This window comes from Prionailurus viverrinus, chromosome C2, assembly GCF_022837055.1.
Source record: "Prionailurus viverrinus isolate Anna chromosome C2, UM_Priviv_1.0, whole genome shotgun sequence".
Classification (NCBI taxonomy): Eukaryota; Metazoa; Chordata; class Mammalia; order Carnivora; family Felidae; genus Prionailurus; species Prionailurus viverrinus.
The window spans coordinates 128,254,161-128,267,882 of NC_062569.1; positions in this window are offsets into that span (position 1 = coordinate 128,254,161).

Consider the following 13,722-nt stretch of genomic DNA (forward strand, 5'->3'; position numbering starts at 1 on the left):
ATGAGTTGTAATTTATTTTTTTAAAAATTTTTTTTTCAACGTTTATTTATTTTTGGGACAGAGAGAGACAGAGCATGAACGGGGGAGGGGCAGAGAGAGAGGGAGACCCAGAATCGGAAACAGGCTCCAGGCCCCGAGCCATCAGCCCAGAGCCTGATGCGGGGCTCAAACTCACCAGCCGTGAGATCGTGACCTGGCTGAAGTTGGACGCTTAACCGACTGTGCCACCCAGGCGCCCCGGTGAGTTGTAATTTAAAGGAAAGAAAAATGTGGTGTAATATTGCCCAGTAGGAGGGAGATATGGCAGTGGAAAAGCCCCAGACTGTCACTGCAGTGAATTTCCTTTGTGAATTCCTATGCATACTTATGTAATTAAAACTGTTTTTTTTCTCTTGTTAATTTGTCTTTTATCGGTTAGATTCACAGTCCCCACCTATTAAACCTAAGAGTAGAGGGGGAAAAAAAATGTGTGTGTATATATATATATATATATATATATATATATATATATATAAAATATATGTAAATAAATATATATAAATATATATATTATACATATGATCATATATAATATATATTTATATATTATATATATGATCATATGTATAATATATATTCATATATATATTATATATATGATCATATGTATAATATATATATTTTTCCTTTTCTAAAGGCCAAAGTTCTTACTGTAATAATGTATGTGTGATGATGTAACATTCCAAAACAAAAGTATTGCAAAGATATATTTCTGCTTCATTTATCAAATTATGTAATTCAAATATAGGCGAACTTAAGCATATATTTAAAGAGCAGTTTATATTTCCAACAAAATGTAAAACATTAAGTCCAGTATTCTCTTTTGCTTTTTTGATAATACCCATCTTATCAGGTGTAAGGTAATATTGTGTTTTGATTTGCATTTAGTGATTTTGAGCATATTTTCATATACCTGTTTGCCATTTGTATGTCTTCTTTGGAGAAATGTCTATTCAAGTCTTTGGTCTGTTTTTAATAAAATTATTTTTAATTTATTTTTATTTTTTACTGTTGAGGTGTGTGAGTTCTTTATATATTTTGGATATTAACCCCTCATCAGATATATGGTTTGCAAATATTTTCTCCTATTCTGTGGATTGCCTTTTCATTCTTGTTACATATGCTATACTCGTTACTTTTTAATTTGATGTAGTCCTACTTGTCTATTTTTGTCTTGTTACTTCTGATATTTGTGTCATATCTAAGAAATCACTGCCAAAGCCAATGTCAAAAAAGTTTTCCTCTGTTTTAAGAGTTTTATAGTTTCTGATCTCACATTTGAGTCTTTAATCCATTTTGAGTTGATTTTTGTGTATTCTGTCATATAAGATACCAATTAAATTTTTTTGCATGTGGATATCCAGTTTTTTCAACACCTTCTTGTTGAAGATATTAGAAGAACCTAGACATGAGCAGTGGAAGGAATACCCCGAGGCAGAGTTCCAAATCCTTGAGTGGGGAATGATAGAAACCTGAGCTGGAGGCAAGGATGGTGATAAGTAGGTTACACTTTGAAAGCCCAGGGACACAACACCCTAACTTGGTGGCTTCTAAGACCTTGGGGCTGACAGACCAAGACCCACAGGTGCAGAGCTTGCAATCTCCTCTTCCATCTTTGCTTCAGAGTAACCCTTAGAGTCATTGTAATACATTTTCATTGCAGATACAGTGCCCCACCTTGGAGAAAGGCTGCCATGATGGTTCTGGTAGAAGCCTTATAGGGTCAAAAACTCGCCTTCCAACCTATGGGGGGAGTCCCCAAAATGATTGGAAGCAGCCTCCATTAGAGACCAACCCCACTGTACCTCCCAGCTGCTACCAGTCCAGAAAGACCCAACAAATATCCGATCCCCAAACTACCTAGGAGACATGTTCCACGTTGAGAATCTGCCTGCTCTCCCACCTTGAGAATGTACTTTGACTTTGCTTTGTGCTTGCTACTTTCCTTCTGGCTGTCTTTATTCCAGCACAGATCCTATGTAGTAAACATTTTCGTGGGGAATCCAAGAACTGAGACCTCCATTCACACAACATAGACTCTCCTACCCATAACAAAGAGACTATCCTTTCCCCATAATATATTCTTGCCACCCTTGTTGAATATCAGTTGAATATACATATATATATATATATATATATATATATACACATATGTATATTTATTTCTGAGTTCTTCATTCTGCCTGTATGTCATTACTATACTAAAACAACTATTTTTATTTATTTTATTTTTTTATGTTTCTGTGAACTGGTTTTTTTTTGTTTTTTTGTTTTTTTGTTTTTTTGTAGCTCTTTTTAATTTAAAGTTTAGTTACCATACAGTGCAATATCGGTTTTAGGAGTAGAATGCAGTGACTTCCATACAATGCTCAGTGATCATCACAACAAGTGCCCTCCTTAGTACCCATCACCCACTTAGTCCATCTCCTATCCACTTCCCTCCATCAACTGATAGCTTATTCTCTATCATTAAGAGTCTCTTGTGGTTTGTTTCCCTCTCTTTTCTTTTTCCACCCTTCCCATATGTTCATCTGTCTTGTTTCTTAATTCCACAAATGAGTAAAATAATAGGGCATTTGTTTTTCCCTAATTGACTTATTTTGCTTAGCATAATACATTCTTTCTCCATCCACATCAATACAAAAGGCAAGATTCATTCTTTTTTATGTCTGAGTAATATTCCATTGTATATATATATACCACATCTTCTTTATCCATTCATTAGTAGATGGACTTTGGGCTCTTTCCATAATTTGGCTATTGTTTATAATGCTTAAAGCAAATATTTTTTTTAAAGATTTTTTTAAATGTTTATTTATTTTTGAGAGACAGAACATGAGTGGGGGAGGAGCAGAGAGAGAGGGAGACACAGAATCCAAAGCAGGCTCCATCCAGGCTCTGAGCTGTCAGCACAGAGCCCGATGTGGGGCTTGAACTCACAAACCATGAGATCATGACCTGAGCCAAGTCAGACGCTTAACCAACTGAGCCACCCAGGTGCCCCTTAAGGCAAATATTTTAAAAACAACTTTATCCTGTTATGTTACAGTCCTACAGTTACAGAGTACATGCACTAAATCATTTTTTTACTTTATCTTATATAAATGCTGTATAGGTAGCAATTTCTATAAGGAAAAATGAAAAAAAATTACAGCAAAGGAATTTAAAAATTGTGGACACTGTTTGAAAGAGCAAAGCACAAAAAAAAATATTTTTTCTTTTCTTTAAAAAAAAATCACTGATTCTATCAAGATTTGATTAAATAAAGCCATGAACTCACATTAAATTATTAGTAAGTAGAAAGATCCCATCAGATCTTAAGCAAAAAGTGCCCAGTAGTAGCATAATAAATTATGGATGTGCTATTCAGATTAAGAGGTGGATAAATCAAAATGGAAAAACAGCAGTAAATTAGAAGGAAGGAAGGGAGGGAGAAGAGAGGGAGGGAAGGAGGGAGGGAGGGAGAAAAGAAGGAAGGAAGGAAGGAAGGAAGGAAGGATGGAACCTCCATTTCTGTCTTCAGTCCTGCTGGGTTGAGTGATGTGAGAAGAGCTGAATTATGAGCAATTTACACCATTGGTTTCCTTATGCCAGTATTGGATTTTTGCACTCTCTTTTGTGGTTGTAAATTTTGTTTTCTTTTTCTTAGCACAACCCAAATCAACTTTCCCACCCTTATGAAAACCACCCTGAAAATCCATTCAAATGATTTATTTTCTTAGACCAAAAAAGAACTTTCCATTTAATCCATCTAGCTCACTAACCTCCAAAGCATTTTGCACCCCCAATGGGGTCCATGATAAAGAGTTCTTGAGATATTAGTGTTTCCACTTCTTCAAATTTCTTCCTTTTCCAAATTCTTCAGTAAGTTTCAAAAACAAATTTGATTCTTTTCTTTGATCCCAAGAGGGCACTAGTTACACATAATCTTGGCTACTTGCCCTTTCCAGGTTCATTACTCTAGTCAGGCTTAGTGGGCCCAGAGTAAAGAAGCATGCTTGGATTGCTAGCAGCTTCAGCTGTGAATACTAACATTTCAGTAACTGGTTAGCAGTTATTGAATGCTGTTCCTGTACTGCTCACTTCATTTCACCCTAGGAGGAGAGTTGTAATCTCATTTTTGCTTTATGGATGAAGAAAAAGCTGAGAGAGATAAAATAACTTGCCTAAGGCAACATGGTTAGAGAAAGATAGAGTCAAGATTCTGCTCTGAGTAGTCTGATTAAAGAGGTCTGTTTTTAACTACCACACAGTTTTCTTATAGTACTAGAAAAATAACAGCAACAATAATAATAACAAAGCAAAAACATACCTTTTACATTTACAGAACAAAACCATTTATACACATTGCTTCATATAGAACTCCCATAATTATCCAAAGAATCTGTTTTTATCACCATTTGAAAGATAAAAAAGAAAATAAACTCCTCAGAAAGAAACTGTGAGGTGTATACATTCTAAGGACAAATTTAGGGGGGAATGGCATGATTTCTTGGGAATTACTGTAAAGAGTATAAGAGAGGCAAAAAACTATTTTTTTCCCTATCCATCCTGGGTTCTCTGGTTCAGGCCCTGTAGATTAGATTACCAAAAGGCAGGGTAAGGAGAGAGAAACAAGCAGGAGTTTATTACCCCATGCATAGTGCATATTTACATATACACAGGACATTGCAATGATGAATAACTCAAAGGGGCTGGTGAGAACTTGGAGTCTATATATCCAACTTAGGATGGGGAAAGGAGGGGGCAAAAAGTCATTTATGAAAATGCAAATGACTTTTTGGAAAGTTAAATCCTGCCTTTAGGAAAATATATGGGAGATATAATTTTTTGTGACAATGTCTGTCTGGGTGTGGCTCAGTCTTTTTTGATAAGATTAGAATTGGTCCTGGGAAGGAGATTTATGATAACTGAGTTCTTCTGGGAGGCTCTGCTTTTAGGTAGATAAGGAATTCCAGGAACTCAAATGACTTCAGCTCAAAATAATTGTATGGCAAAATGGCATATTTTGGGGTGGCTTATCCTGATCCCCTTCAAGAGCTTTGAGATTGCTCTTTCTGTGAGCAAAGCTTCCTTTTGGGTCTGTACAGCTTGGGGTTAGGGTGGGCAAACCATGCTGTTCTTGTGTAAACATCTCCTACTGCTATCTCACTCAATCAGATGTCTTGTGTGATGACTCCCCATCCCACCCAGCACACTCTTGAGTTTAACTTAGTTGGAAAGCCCTGTTTGTTTTCTGTTAGAAGAAAAGGCAGATAGGTCCTGAGGTCTGAAGCAGCCTGAGCTTAGGGTCAAATCTGAATAGTGACCTTGTCATCTGACAATGCACATTGAAGCTATTCTGACTTACCTGTGTTGCTAGCAACATTTCTGAGAAATCTAGCGATAACAAAGAGGCTTCATGTTGTGGCAAAATCCTATATTCTATTGATAAAATTTACAAAACATCCCCATATATACCTTGAGTAAATTAATTTTAACTTACAGATTGATTATTAATATAGTTTTCACTGGTGTTTATATATATATATATGTATATATATGTATATGTATGTATATGCAATTTCTTTAATAGTGGGTTCTTTGAAATATAGAGTGATGAGGTTTGGGAGTGATGATGGGGTTTGGAGCTGATGCCAGGAAAGAATTCTTGAAGATGTCTTTGGTGCAAAAGTGATTTTATTAAAGCACAGGGACAGGACCCATGGGCAGAAAGAGATGTATTGGGATTGTGAAGAGTGACTGGTTGTATACTGTGGAGTTGGGGGAGATAAAATCAAGAGGAAGTTTCTTAAAGGGATTTCCATATGTTAAAGGAGACTCACAGGTTCCTGGAGGCTTAGCTATGGTCAAGCTAAAAATTTTCCCTATAGCAAAGCATTAGCATTAAGACAGTAGGGAGTTCCTGGAGATTAGACTATTTTTAAGTTTGTCCTTTTCTTGTAATTTTACTAAGATGTTCGTAAACTGATGGAGACTGTATCAGTTTAACCTGTTTTCTTTCCCTTTCCTTTGTCCTTGTGCAGCCAGGAGTGCCTGAGGAATATCACATACTCCTGAGGGGGGTGGGGTGGTAACAGCTCGTGCTTGGCCCTCAGCTTGCCTTATGCTTCCTCATCACAAAGCATTATTATTACTCCCATTAAGAGAATATTGGTGAAAACCACTTCCCATTCCTGGCATTTCTATGTAGTGGGTATTTATTTTATATATTAGATATATATTGTATTACATACTCCTTATTCATATATATTTTATATTTAATTTCAAAATTCATAGATATTACATCTCAAGAACTTTTGGTAAAATTTTAATCGTTCTGTCAATGTCTTTGTACTAAACTACATAATTTTTTACTTTTGCATATTTTGGATTTGTTTGATATGAGATAGATGGTGGCAATGGATGTGAACACATTCTTAGATGCAATGTTCCTTTTGAATACAACTTAATTAGAAAGTATAGAAAATTTACTCTACTTAAAAGTGCAGTTGATCCTTGAGAACATCACAGGTATGAGCTGTGCGTCCACTTATACATACATATTTTTTTTATAAATACAGTACAGTACTATAAGTGTATTTCCTCATCCTTATGATTTTAATATTTTCTTTTCTTTAGCCTACTTTATCATAAGAATACAGTCTACAGTACATACAACATACAAACGTGTATTTGTATACTGTTTAGGCTGTCACAAAGACTTCTAGTTCACAGTAGGCTGTTAGCAGCTAAGTTGTTGGAGAGTCAAAAGTTATTTAACACTGTGGAAGTAGTCAGCACCCCAACCCCCACATTGTTCAAGGGTCAAGTGTACATTAATTTAGATTCAGAAGGTTTTTGTCTATATCCTGTTCTTACTCATTGGTAGACTTATTTGCTTTCTCTAAGCCCATATGTAAATAACATGGTGCTACTTAACCTGCATACCTCAAGGGATTGTTATAAAGGTACTTTATGTGAAATCTCTTTTCTGTGAACTATAAAGCATCTTAAAAATATAAATCTCTTATATTGTACAGGATAACTTTAAGAAATAGCCCAAATACCAAGAAAATTACAGAAATGGGGAAATGGCTCAAAAGAGTTAATAAATATCAGATCAATTTTCTAAGTGTGTGCGCTTTAAATACTATAGTTTAGATAGGGGCATCTGGGTGGCTCAGTCAGTTAAGCACGTGACTCTTGATTTTGACTCAGGTTTGTGGATTCTAGACCCACATCAGGCTCTGCACTGGTAGCATGGAGCCTGCTTGAGATTCTCTCTCTCCCTCTGTCTCTGCCCCTCTCCCACGCTCTCTCTCTCTCTCTCTCAAAACAAATAAATAAAAATTTAGAAAATTATATTTTATATTTTATTTTTTTTTTTTCAACGTTTATTTATTTTTGGGACAGAGAGAGACAGAGCATGAACGGGGGAGGGGCAGAGAGAGAGGGAGACACAGAATAGGAAACAGGCTCCAGGCTCTGAGCCATCAGCCCAGAGCCTGACGCGGGGCTCGAAATCACAGACCGCGAGATCGTGACCTGGCTGAAGTCGGACGCTTAACCGACTGCGCCACCCAGGTGCCCCGAAAATTATATTTTACATAGAATGCAATTATCATATGATCTAGCAATTCCACCACTGAGTGTTTACCCAAAGAAAACAAAAAACACTAATTCAAAAATATATATCTACCCCTATATTTTTTGTAGCATTTGCAGCAGCCAAGACATGTAAACAGCTCAAGTGTCCATCAATAGATGAATGGATAGGGTGCCTGGGCGCTCAGTCAGTTGAACGTCTGACTTTGGCTCAGGTCATGATCTCACAGTCTGTGAGTTCAAGCCCTGTGTCGGGCTCTGTGCTGACAGCTCATGGCCTGGAGTCTGCTTCAGATTCTGTGTCTCCCTCTCTCTCTGCCCCTCCCCTGCTCACGTTTTGTCTCTCTCTCTCTCAAAAATAAATAAACATTAAAAAGAGATTAAATAAATAAATAAATAGATGAATGGATAAAGATGTGGTGTGTGTATATATATATATATATATATATATATAATGGGATATTACTCAGTCATAAAAAATAATATGATCTTGCCACTTGCAACAGCATGGATGGATCAAGGGTGCAGACTGCTACAAGAAATAAATTAGGTAGAGAAAGAGAAACACTGTATAACTTCACTCGTGTGTAATTTAAGAAACAAAACGAAGAAAAAAGAGATAAATCAAAAAAACAGACTCTTACATGCAGAGAACAAACTGGTGGTTACCAGAGGTGAGGTGGGAGGGAGGATATGTGAAACAGATAAAGGGGATTAAGATTACATTTATCTTGATGAGCAGGGAGAAATGTATGGAATTGTTAAATTATTATATTGTACATCTGAAACTAATATAACATTGTATGTTAATTATACTTCAATAAAAATGTAAAACAAAAAATAAATATAATTTTTAAAAACCTGTAGAAAATGGTATTTTCCTTACAACTGCACAAAAGCTCAGTGCCAATAATTTAGAATATACAGGCATGTACAGAATATATACTCAAAAGAGTTTCAGAAAGACTCAGGGAGGTAGCCAAATGATCGAGGCTTGTATACTATCTTAGGCTAAACCAAGGAAAATCTGCATGCAAGAGGCAAGTTTCAGAAAGATGAGATGAGGGAATATACAGGAAATAAGGAATGTTTTGTTATGTAGTTAAGCATCTCTCAGACAAAGAGGACAGTTGTCTTAGGGAGTTGCTATCTTCCTGGTAGGGGGCATCTTTAAAATGGAAATGTCTTTTATAAATGTAAAGTTACTTGGGACACTTAGGTGTCTCAGTGGTTAAGCCTCAGGCTCTTGGTTTCAGCTCAGGTCATGACCTCATGTTGTGTGAGTTCTAGCCCCACACTGACAGCGTAGAGCCTGCTTGGGTATCTCTCTCTCTCCCTCTCTCTGCCCCTCCCCAGCTTGTGTGCTCTTTCTCTCTCTCAAAATCTATAAATAAGCTTAAAAAAAAAAATAAATGCAAACTTCCTTTACAAAAGGAGAAATTTTATTTTATTGTTTTTAATTATTATTATTATTTTTATTTTAGAGAAAGAACATGCATGAGTGGGGTGGGGGGAAGGAGGGGAGATTGAGAGGATCTTAAGTAGTTTCCTGATGTGGGGCTTGATCCCACAGCAGTGGGATTATGATCTGAGCTGAAATCAAGAGTCGGATGTTCAACTGAATCACCCAGGCACCTCCAGGAGGAGACATTTTATATTCTCTTTTTAGGGGGAGGTAAATAGTTTTTCCTAAGCCTGCTGATTCCGGATTGTCTTTAGCTCAAAATAATCTATATGCCAAAGAGTTACGTTTTGGAATGGCATATTCTCAGACCTTTCAGCTTGCTTTTTTTTTTTTTGTATTTAAGAAAAGCCTTGAATATTTTGCATACCATTAGATAATTTTTCTCAACATTATTGTAAAGGTGATGTAATATCTTATTGAGTACCACTGGACAAAAATAATTTGTGTGATAATAAAAACATATAATTATTTTAACCTTGATCCAGTGGGGATGACCTCCCCCTGGCCCTAGAAGAAAATTCTGGTAGCCTACTGGCTTATCTTCTCACTCTGAGGAAATAGCTGACTTAGAGTCTTCTCTCACTGTAAGTTGTAAGCAGTTATGATTTCCATTTTAAATCAATCAAAAATTTGGACTTGCTTTAACATCAAATCCTCTTCTTCAGCTCAGGGCTGCTTCCATACAAAGCACTTCACTGAATGAACAGCTGGGGTGTAGAGAGTGATTGGTGTCCTTTCTATTCGTCATATTTTCCATCTAGATAAGTAGGAAAAAGAGTCATGAAATCCTTTCTTAGAAGTGTCCTGTAGCGAGTTGGCTTCATGTACTTTAAGCCTGACGTTTGTTTAAATCTGATTCCTTTCTTAAAAAGTTACTTTTGAGGATCTTTACAGATTTCCTACTGGCCTTTCTCTTTTGCAGTTCCTCTAATAGTGGTCCATATTTATCTGTTGATGATGTGCAGCTGCTTCCTCAATCCCAGGGTTTCCTTCAGGTTCTTGCCGTTGTGGGTCCATCTGTCCCTTAGGTGTCCTACTAGAGAAGTTTTAGGATGTCCTTAATCAAGCTTTCTCACTCATGTGGAACATTTAGTCCCTGGGATACATTTATGCATCCATTGTTCTAATAAACTTTGAGAGAACAGGATGATCCCAACCTAATTGTGTGCTGCTGGTTCCATTTCCCAAACAGTTGGTGAGTGAATCTCTGCTTTTGGTTTTGTTTTGTTTGTTTTGTTTTGTTTTAGATTTCCTATGATAGTTTCAAATTTTGCACTATGAAATGTACTATTCCTTATTTTCCCTGGAGGCACCCTTCACAGCCCTTCATTCTTCACACAGTATATATTCTGTGTATTCTGACAGTATCGTCTCTTCAGAAGAGGCAAAGCTAGAGAAAATGTAGATGAGTGATAGCTTATAACTGTAAGTTAGGCAGAAATGGGAAATGATTGTTAATGGGCACAGGGTTTCTTTTTCAAACAACGTAAATGTTTTAAGATTGACAGTGGAGATAGTTTCACAACTCTATGAATATAAAGAAAACCATTGAACTTTATACTTCAAGGGAGTGAAACATATGATATTTGAATTATACCTCAATAAAGCTATTGCATATTTAAAAATAATGCATAATATATTGCATATTTAAAAATATTGAAGACCCTATTACCACGGAATTATATGTCTAGTTCTAATCTTTCACCTGAATCCTGGATTGGTCATGCTTCTATAGTCTGTGTGATACTTGACATATTTGTGTCTGTTCTTTAAAATGGCTAACCTAAGAGATTTTGATACATTAGACATGTGATTTTAATTATGTTCAGGAGAGTTTTAAAAATATATATAAATATTTAAATGTCTTGAAAGAGTTGGGTTCTGTAAGTTTTTACTAATTACTCTGATGTATGTAAATACTTAGAGAAGTATTGATTGAAGTTGAAAGGCATATTAGATGTTTAATATGTTCATAAGGTTAATAAATTGCACATTGAACAGCAACAGAATATATGAGGTAGTAAGATATGACAGTGTCCAATCAAAACATAAATGAAGATATAGTCAAGATATAAATAGTTGTAATCCAGACGAGATCGGGCGCGTTCAGGGTGGTATGGCCGTAGACTAAATAGTTGTAATCCAGCCGGTAGTCTTCTAATTTTATTTTTTTTAATCTTACTGGAATTTGCATTGATATATCAGTTAATTTGGGGGGAAATTGACATCTTTTCAAAACTTATTCTTCTAAAATATACACATTATATAACTTACCATTTTATTACCTTGTCTTTAATACTATTTACAGTAATCCCCTCTTATCCACAGGGAATCATTCCAAGACCCCCATCAGATGCCTGAAACTGCAGTAGTACTGAACCCTATACATACTATGTATTTTTTATATATACATACTTATGACAAATTTCAATTAATACATTAGGCACAATAAGAGATTAATAACTATTCTGTTAATAAAACAATCTATTCTAATAATAGAATAATTATAATGATATACTATAATCACAGTTATGTGAATGTGGTCTCTCTCTCAAAATATCTTATTGTACTATACTCATCCTCTTCCTCTTTGATGTGAGATGATAAAATGCTTCTGTGATGAGATGAAGTGAAGTGAATGACATAGGCTTTATGACGTAGTGTCAGGCTACTATTAACTTCTGACCTATCATGAGATGAAGGATTATATGCTTCCCGACTCAGATTGACAGTGGTGACTGAAACCACAGGAAGAGAAACTGTCATGAATAAGGAGGAATTACTGTAACTGAATCTTCTTTAATTCTCTCAGCAATATTTGGTGTTTTCTAGGTAGAAGTCTTGCACATTTTCTGTTAGATTTATTTTTAAACATTTAATGAATTTGGTGCCATTAAAGTGATGTAAATTTCATAATTTGCTTTGCTAATTGTTGCTGCTTTAAAGAAACATAGAGTCTTACATGACTTTGAATCTAGCAGCATTGATAAATTCCCTTATTAATTTTAATAGTTTGACATCTTCTGGATATCCTATGTCTTCAGTCATATTATTTGCATATACTATCAAAAATTTTTTCATAATTCTTATGTATTTTGGTTTTTTTTTCCTTTGCATCATTAGACAATTTAGGATTTTCCATTTGATGTAAGTATAAATGCAATAGGAAGCATTTTTGTCTTGATCCCAATACCAAGGATAAGGATGTAAACATATCATTAAGAATGTGTTTAGTGTAGGATCTTTGTAGTACCACTTAGCAGATTCAAAATGTTTTCTAAGAGTTTTTTTTTTATTTTTACAAGAAAAAATTAATGTTTTATTTATTTTTGACTGAGAGAGAGAGAGAGAGAGAGAGAGAGAGAGAGAATGAGCAGGAGAGGGGCAGATAGAGAGGGAGACACAGAATCCAAAGCAGACTCTAGGCTCTGAGCTGTAAGCACAGAGCCCGATGCGGGGCTCTAACTCGTGACTGTGAGATCATGACCTGAGCCGAAGCCAGATGTGTAACCAAATGAGCCACCCAGGCACCCTAAGAGTTGTTGTTTTTAATCATGAATAGATTTTAGTTTTATTTACTTTCTCTGAATATTTTGAAATGACACATTTTTTCTTTATTCTTTTAATGTAGTGAATTACATCATTAGAATTTTGAAACTTTGAATGTTACACTAACCTTACATTTTTTTAATAAACTCAATTTGGCTTTGATGTATACACACACACATACACACACACACACACCCTCACACAAACAAACATACTTTTTTTTTTTAATTTATCGTCAAATTGGTTTCCATACAACACCCAGTGCTCATCCCAAAAGATGCCCTCTTCAATACCCATCACCTACCCTACCCTCCCTCCCACCCCCCATCAACCCTCAGTTTGTTCTCAGTTTTTAAGAGTCTCTTATGCTTTGGCTGTCTCCCACTCTAACCTTTGTTTTGTTTTGTTTTTCCTTCCCCTTCCCCACAGGGTTCTGTTAAGTTTCTCAGGATCCACATAAGAGTGAAACCATATGGTATCTGTCTTTCTCTGTATGGCTTATTTCACTTAGCATAACACTCTCCAGTTCCATCCACGTTGCTACAAAGGGCCATATTTCATTCTTTCTCATTGCCACTTAGTACTCCGTTTTTTTTTGTTGTTGTTTGTTTTGTTTTTGTTTGTTTGTTTTTCTTTTTTACAAACAAACATACTAACTCCACTCATATAGTTTGTCAATTTCTGTCTAGGAGGTTTCCATCTGAATTTATGATGAAGATCATCTTGTAACTTTCTTTTTTGTGATTTTTTTTTTTTTTTTTTGGTTTTGGATAAAAGGTTGTTCTGGCCTCATAAAAAAAAAGTATAGTAGAGTTACATAAAATTTGTGTTATTTCTTTATTAAATATTTGGTAGAATTCACAAGTAAGTGCATCAGGATCTAAAGATCTCTTTGTGGGAAGATTTTTAACTAGAATCGATTTTGAAAATAGAGATAGTAGCGTTCAAAATTTCCATTTCTTTTCACATTTTGTATAATGGGTTTTTAAAAAGAATTGTTGATTTCATTTAAATTTGCAAATCAATTAACATAAAGATGTTTCAAATATCTTATTTTAAAATGTGTTATTTCTTTAGTTATG